The 8,807-nt window shown below is 38.4% G+C and overlaps 1 pseudogene across 1 annotated transcript; it reads right to left on the bottom strand.

The window, feature by feature from the left end:
- Positions 1-1,404: 1,404 nt before the first annotated feature.
- LOC311609004 (peptidyl-prolyl cis-trans isomerase NIMA-interacting 4-like) lies at positions 1,405-1,808 on the bottom strand (annotated as a pseudogene). Its single transcript has one exon. The product of its transcript is annotated as a peptidyl-prolyl cis-trans isomerase NIMA-interacting 4-like (transcript).
- Positions 1,809-8,807: the final 6,999 nt, after the last annotated feature.

Here is an 8,807-nt window from a genome sequence, read left to right as displayed (position 1 = left end):
GTCATGCATGTATACAATGTATCTTCATCTTAACTATTCTTTCCTTCCGTCCAACAACCCCTTGGCCATTGGTTCTCAACCTGAGGGTCATGGCCACCCAGGAATAGCATATCCCATATGCTGGATAGTAGATATTTACATCAAGATGCATAAGAGTAACAAACTTACAGTTGTGAAGTAGTAATAAAAATATTATGGTTGAGGGTCACCATAACATGGGTATTAAAGGGTCACAGCATTAGAAGGTTGAAAAATTACTGCCCTAGACCTTAAGGTCCAACATTTCAATTCCTTTTTTCAAGTTTGTTTTCCTGTTATGAGCTTTGTAGTTGTGTGATGGTACCAAAGTTCATTGTCTAATACTACACTATCTCTTTGAAAGTTTCATACAACATGATTTCTGGATTCACCACTCCCTTCCGTCATCACAATCTATTTTTCTCTTTCCTAACCATCCAACATGAGGTCCCTAAAATTGTTTTTAATCCATCAAGACCAAATATTCATGCACGTATGGCCTTTCACTGGAGCTTTGTCTGATTAACAGAAACAATAATCCTATAGAAAACTCTCTCACACAACAACAACAACAACAACAACAACAAATTGCCAGTAGCTTCACAGCTAAGGGTGGGATTTCAACTTTGACTTCTACCTCCAAGCTGGGGTTTGTTCTGGCTTGGGCTTCCACTGGTTTTGTACATACTGTTTCCACTACTATGAGGTCATATTTTCATCTGCCCTTCTGTATCTAGAAGGCACTGTTTCCTTTTAGTCATCTATAACCCCGACTTTCTCTGCCCCCTTTTCTGCAGTGATTTCTGAGATTTGAGACGAGGGGTACAATGTATATGCTCCATTTAGGTCTGAGAATTGTGACATCTCTTAATCTCTGTACCTTAGTCAGTTGTAGGTCACTGTTTTGCCATCTTCTACAAATACAAGCTTATCAGATGAGGACTGAGAGATACTTTGATTTATGGACATAGTACTATGTCCATTTAGCAGAATAATTGTAGTGCATCTTCTCCTAGGGCACATGACCTGTCTAGTCATATGGTCTTGCCTGAAAATGCTGCCAAGTATGAGATTCATATTGTTCGGAGGGTCTTAAATTCAACTGGAAAGTGGTTGGTTCCTCTATCAGGTTCATGCCATTACTGCATCAGTGAGCATGTCTTGTCAGGCCAGATACTATTGTTGTTTGCAGGATTCACATGTGGGTATAACTGATGATTGCTTTTGTCCTTTAGTGGCTTTACATAGCACTTTCCACCACTATGAAAGCTAACCACTATGGATAAGGTTTCCAGATCCATGCTATCTTGATTTCATCATCTTCTATGACAAGTATGTGGTGTCTTGAATAATAGTGCCTTTTTTTTTTCAGTCATTCATGTGATTTTATTTTCTTTCTTCAACCATAATAATATGAATATGGTATCTACATTTTCTCTTAACTGGTGGGTCCGTGAAAACAGGCTTATTCATTCCACTTAGAGGAAAGGAAAATGCCTCTTCTTAAAATGGTCCCATCATGAACCCGCTGGTCATCTAACTCAAGTCAACCCCTTGACTGGCTTTATCTTCACTATATTGTGAGGCCACTTCATTGAATCTCATTCCAGACTTTAACTTTTCCATGGCTTCCATGATTTTGCCATGTTTTTCACATAGAATGTGTCTGACATTTAAGGCATTGCCACCACCTTTAGGGCCTTGAGGCTTCTTGTCAGCACTGTCACTCTCAGAGACTGCACCTCTCCCCCCCCCCCTTTTCCAGAACCGCTTTTCTCCTTTGGCGGCATCTCTTAGGCTTGCTGTTAATTCTCTGAAAAATAGTGTCTTATAGTCAAGTTCTGAAGGGTAAACCAGCAATGACAATAGCTTGTAATGTTTGAGTGTCTATGGAACCTCACTGGCCAACAATCACCCCTGCCCCAAAGTAATCCATTCCTTCCACTGGACTTTTTGTTCATTAATCTCTAATATGGACATTGTCGTCTTATATGGTAACTTTATGGTCTCTGCCTCTGACTGTCTGTCTGTCTCTCTGTCTGTTTCTCTATGTATATATATATGTGTGTGTGTGTGTGTGTGTGTGTGTGTGTATACGTGTGTGTGTTTATACGTGTGTGTGTGTGTGTGTGTGTGTGTGTGTGTGTGTGTGTGTTTGCAGATTTCTTTCTGGAAGTTTCTACAGTAGAAAGTTTCCATATATCTTTTCCAGAAGGTTTTTAGTGTTATTTAGTACTCCTTATGCTCTCTTTTCTATCCTAACCTCTGCTTCCTCACCCCTGCTTAACTCGACCTGTTCTATTATTCCCTTTTAACCTTTTACCAATGTCTTCTCTCTCCTGCCTGGAAAGCCCCTCCCAAGATCCCTTTAGGAATTTCTTGACCTCTTTGGATATTCCAAAGGAAACATACATATCTGAAGTTTCAAAGCTAACACCCACAGGTAAGAAGAAGGGCAACACTTCTAGCTACAGAATTTATTTATTCCTTATAGTAAGAACAAACTTAGATAAATACTATTGGCTCCGAGTCACAAGGTAGTTGAGTGAGAATGAAGGCTTAAGTCTAGACCTGGATGACTTCAAAGCACACTTCCATTTCTCCATTTTTCTCCTGTATGTAAAATATGTTCCATCATTTTAGATATATTTTCCTTGACTTTTGGTAGTGGATTAATGATTTTAAGGTTGTATCATGTTGATAGAAAACTATGGAATTTATAGTTAGAGACTTAGAATTTTTTTACATAATAAGATTTTTGTGAAATTGATGATTTTGCTCTTACCTAGCAAATATGGGACTCCAAGTTGCGTCTCAGCAATAAAAGGAATGTACTTTATTTTTAAATATCATATAAGATAATGATTCACTGTAGTAAAGATAAACAAATGGACTGAGTAGTAAATATATGGAAGATGTTATATTAAGCTATCATAAACATTATTGATGCTTACAGTATGACCCACAATCCACCACACTATTCTTAATGAAAATACTCATTGTTTTCTGTATAATATTTTAAAAGCATTCATGTGATTAGCATTGTTCTGAAAGTCAGGGACAGTGAAGTAAGCAGGATTTGGTCACTGTCATTAAAAAGCAAGAAGTGAACAGAAAACAATTTAGCACCAGAAATTTTTTTTTGATACTTTAACTTTTGTTGAGGATCATTTAAACAAAAACATATGTTACAAGTTCAAGAAGTTTACTAATTTCAGCAAACAGTTGCTTGCTACAAACAACAAGGTGACTGAGACACAAGATGGTTACAGGAGTGAACTCATGTTAAAAGGATGAAGGGGGGCTGAAGAGATGGCTCAGTGGTTATGAGCCCTGTTTGCTCTTCCAGAGGTCTTGAGTTCAATTCCCAGCAACCACATGGTGGCTCACAACCATCTGTACAGGGATCTGATGCCCTCTTCTGCCTGTATAGAACACTCATAAATGTAAAATAAATAATAAATAAATTACAATTTTAAAAATTAAAAAGTATGAAGGAAAATGGCAACTTTACCCCAGTTAAGTGGCTCTCCAGCTAGCCCTCCTTCCCTGCCCAGCTTTACACCCTGCAGCTTTAGCTCCGTCCACTATTTTTAACCCAATGTTCACGGTTGCTTTATTTTATTTTGAGAGAATTTGAATTGTTGTTTATTTCATTTGTTACAGTTTGAAAACCTTGACTTTGTGATAGTTTTCTACTCCTAATCAGAGATTTTTAAAAATATTGCTTAACTGTTAAAAACATTTGATATTATTTTTTTTAGAAAGGAAAAAACATAAAGTAGATATTATTTTCTTAGTGCAGCATTAAAACTAAATTACATGTGGAAAATATGGTTTTCACATTTTTATAATATCTATTAATCATTCCCTCGAAGAACTTTCAGGAAAAGTATCTAGAACACAGCTGAAAATGACAAAAATACATCATGTACGTATAAGAAAATGTCATAATGAAATTGGTTGTTAATGTATAATGAGTATGTAGTAATAAAGCACTTAAAATTTGAATGTCTAAACTGTATTAGTTTACCATTATTCACTATGTCTAACACTGAATAACATTTTAGCTATTTCTGTTTTGAAAGGAGTAGGTATGGTATAGACCATAATACTCATTTCTGATAGGTCACTGGGAATAGAACATTGTATAGAGATCATATGTTAGTTTTATCCTATACCAAATACAGAAGATAACCAGCTCATGGGGAAGAGGATTTTAATCACAGGGCTCATGATCAGCTGAACTCGTTGCTTTGGACCCATGGTGGTGCACTGTGATGGGAATGCATGATGGATCAAAACTTGCTTTATGGCTCAGGGGTCCCACAATCCTCTTCAAGGTCATGACACTGATGACCTGAAGGCTTCTCACATGGCTCTTCTCCTTATATGTGCCATCATCTCTCAATCAACTGCTCTGGAGATCAGACCTTTGACACATGGGCTTAGAGAACTTTAAAGATCCAATGGGCACTTCACAAGAATAATGAGTGAATTTGATTCCAAGAGAAAAGATGATGACATAAAGTCAGCTCCATGGCTCCAGTTTGCAGTGAGTTCACAGGAAGGTGGCCATGGGTGAAATGACAAGCACACAAATGTACACACGAGGCTAAGTGCCCAGCAGCATAACATAGTTTAAGAATGAGAGGACTTTACACTATCTAGGACAAGTGAAGCCTAGTGTAGAGTGTCTGTGTACCATGTGCAAGGCTCCACATCCAATCTTCAACACTGTGGAATGTATATACATTAAAGATGGCATAGAATCAAAATTACTCTACAAAAAGAAATTTTAACCTACTGAGAAGAGATTTAATCCTTATGGATATAAATATTATTATGACCCAATGACCTCTCTTGAGGAAGCCAGGACAGAGTTCTGGGGCTCTGACAGACTTAATTTATGGATGCCATTGTCTCCTGCCCCACCTCATCATTCTTGGGAAGATGTCCAACAGGCGCCAGTGCCATCCACAGCCAACAGGAACATGATGAAAATAGAGAGAAATGGGGAGCTTTGTAGCCAAAGAAAATCAACTGTGGGCTGCTTGGTACTGGGCAGCAGTAAGACCTTGAGCCAGAATGACCATCCATGCCAGTTTGACCCACCCAGATTTTTATTTTTTCTTTCATTTTTTCTCCTTTATTAATTTATTCTTGTTACATCTCAATGGTTATCCCATCTCTTGTATCCTCCCATTCTTCCCTCCCTCCCATTTTCCCCTTATTCCCCTCCCCTATGACTGTTCTTGAGGGGGATTACCTCCCCCTGTATATGCTCATAGGGTATCAAGTCTCTTCTTGGTAACCTGCTGTCCTTCCTCTGAGTGCCACCAGGTCTCCCCCTCCAGGAGACATGGTCAAAGGTGAGGCACCAGAGTATGTGAGAAAGTAATATCCCACTCTCCACTCTACTGTGGAGAGTGTTCTGTCCATTGGCTAGATCTCAGATTTGGGCACAGGGGTCCCACTCAAACTAAGGCACCAGCCAAGGACAATACAGATGGTAAACCTTAAACCACCCAGATTTTTAAAAAGTATTAAATGTAGATAAATATTAATAATGATGATGTTAGTACTAGTATCTGGCTGAGTTGCAATGTATATAATATTAATTTATACCATAAAACAATATCAGAATTGGAAAAAGGGCATATGAAGTTTAAGTGTCTCTGCCCTTCTTTTAAAAAAGAAATTAAAGCATTAAATGGATAGATACATTTTACCAGCTCATTGGTCCACTTTGGTTCTCAGGAGTGTCTTTCTCTTTCTTAGTAAGCTGTTCCTATTTCTATTATGAAAAAGGAACTAATATTATACTCAAGGAATTATGTTTTAATTTCTAGAAGATATAGAAATCTTTCAAAGAAGAGTAAAAGGCTGTATAATTTTCAAGTTCATATAAGCAGGAAGTAAGAAAGTAACAAAGAGATTCAATGGAAATAAAGAAAGGAAAATACATTTAAGCTAGGGAAGAACATAACTATAGAAGTAAGGAGAATTTGGCAGTAATAGTAATGTAGACATGTAAACTCACCTGAAAGCCTAATTGGAGCTAAATATTCTGACAAAAGAAAAGTACTGTTATAGAGGATAAAGAAAGCCTTTAATCAGTTATTTTTTAAAACATAAAGATGCAAAAAAGAATCATAAAAGATAGTAGAAAAACGTATGCCATGTGAATATTGCCTACAGAAAGCCAGTCACTGTTATAATATCATACAAGCAGCTCTTAAGGGGAGGTGACTTCTCCATAGATATAAATGCTCACTTTAACAGGATTAAATAATTAATGTCTCTGAAAGGAAGGTCATTTCAAATTTGTAATAAAAAAAGCACAGATTCAGAGCATATAGCTTCCTGGTCCAAGATGGTGGTGCACAGTGGAGTCTGAGTACCAGGAACATGCTATCTAGAGGATGAGCAAGCCACCATGCTGATGACTCCAAAATGCCAATGTCCATTTCCCCCCAGAAAGAGTAGAGGGGAGAAAGTAGAGGATCCTGCATGCCAGACAGGCACAGTACCACCCCCAGACACTCCACCTACACCTGCTATCCTGAAGAGGATGCTAGATTCCAGAGGTATGCAGATCTAGCCTATGGTTTCTGGCTCTACTAACTGTCTTGAAGAGATCTCCAGCATCTCACACAGGCTAGAACCCTCACCCTAATTTCATACCTGTAGGTCCAACTGGGATACAACCAGCAGAACAGAGCTGTAGGCTACAGGGGAAGATTCATCCCCCAGCCTACAAGCTAGGCTCTTCTTCCACACCCAAGAAACCCAGTAGAATCCAGGAACAACTAGCCAAGTAGGCTATTGGAGGAGACTCAGGCCAGAGCCCATGGCCTAGGTCTCTGCCATGCACCTGAAAAATCCAGTAGGTTCCAGGAACAATCAGCCAACACCAGAAACAACCAGCTGGCTAATGGCCAGTATAAGAACACAATCAACAAAAACCATAGCAATATGGCAACAAGCTCTGGATATTTTAACACATCTGAAATCAGGAAAACAGCCTTACAACTATGGTTATAAAGATGGTAGAGGCATTTAAAGAGGAAAAAATAAACTCCTCAAAGAAATATAGGAAAAGACAACTGAACAAATAGAGGCTTTTAAAGAAGAAATGAAAAAAATACAGAAAAACAAAATCAAACAGAAGAAGGAAATGAATAAAACAATTCAGGATATGAAAATGAAAATAGAATGAATAAAGAAAACACAAACAAAGGAAATCCTGGAGATGTAAAATTAAGGATGAGAACAGGAACCACAGAGGTAAGCATCATCAACACAATACAAGAGATGGAGAAGAGAATCTCAGGCTTAGAAGATACGATTGAAAAAATCAATACATATGTCAAAGAAAATATTAACTCAAAATAACACTCAGCTATTAAAAGCAAGGACATCTTGAAAATTGCAGGCAAATGGATGGAACTAAAATATGATCATCTTGAGTGAAATAGCCCAGACTCAGAAAAACACACACACGATATATACTCAAGTATAACTGGATATCGGCCCAATATAGATGTCCTTTGAGAGACTCCACCCAACGTGGGCTCAGGACATATGCTAGGCCTTTGTGCTGGGCTCTGGGAGGAGTGCTGAGAGTGGTATGGAAGAATGGGATGATGGAAAGACCCAGAAGGCTCAGGAGCCCTACAAAGAAACTATCAAGGCCAGTGGATCTGGACCTGGGGAATGAGGGCTACAAAAACTGTTGCACCAACCAATGCATGCAGGAAATCTAGCCAATGGACAGCTCATGATCCGTAGTTATGGAGAGAGTGGGGACTGCCTCTGATATGAACTCTGATGTGCCTGATTTGATAATTTCTCCTTGGTGGGGAGGCCTGGAGGCACAAAGAGGAAGGAGAAGCAGGCTATCTGAATGAGACCTGATAAGCTCTGGCCGTATGATGGTCTGAGGTCTAGGAGAGGGGAATAGGGTGGAAGAAGGAGGGAAGGTGGGAATGGGAAGATACAAGTGAGGGGATAAGACTTGGGATATAATCTGAATAAATTATAATAAATTTTAAAAAATTAAAAATTTCTGACACAAAACAGTCAAAAAAACCCCCCAAAGATACCAAAAAGCTAAGAATAATAAGAACAGAAGAAGAAGGAGGAGGAGGAGGAGGAGGAGGAAGAGGAAGAGGAGGAGGAAAGAATATTCCTGGCTCCAAGGACCAGAAAATATATTCAAGAAAATCATAGAAGTAAATTTCCCAACCTAAAGAAAGAGATGCCTTTAAACATACAAGGAGCTTACAGAATATCAAATAGATTAGACCAGAAAAGAAAATTCTCCACCACATAATAATTAAAATAATAAAGGGACAGAGCAAAGAATAAATATTAAAAGCTTCAAGGGAAAAAGGCCAAATAACACAAAAAGGCAGACCTATCAGAATCACACACGACTTCTTGACAGAGACTGTAAAAGCCAGAAGGTCCTAGACAGATGTCTTGAAGACCCCAAGAGGCCACAGATGTCAGCCAGACTACTACACCCAGCAAAGATTTCAATCAGCATAGATAGAGAAAACAAGATATTCTGACAAAAGCAAATTTTAACAGTATATGTGCACCTATATTGCTATGTGCTATACAGAAAATACTAGAAGGAAAATTGTAACCCAATGCAGTCAACTATACCCAAGAAAACACAGGATATGAATAACTTCACTACATCAAAACCAAAAGAAGACAAGCACATAAACGCACTACCACCATCATCATAATAAAAGGAACTAACAATCATTGGTGAT

The sequence above is a fragment of the Acomys minous genome (assembly GCF_964271855.1).
Source record: "Acomys minous genome assembly, chromosome: 11".
In the NCBI taxonomy this organism is placed as follows: Eukaryota; Metazoa; Chordata; class Mammalia; order Rodentia; family Muridae; genus Acomys; species Acomys minous.
The sequence above is the reverse complement of the archived record's forward strand: the minus strand, read 5'-3'. Positions and strand labels throughout refer to the sequence as shown.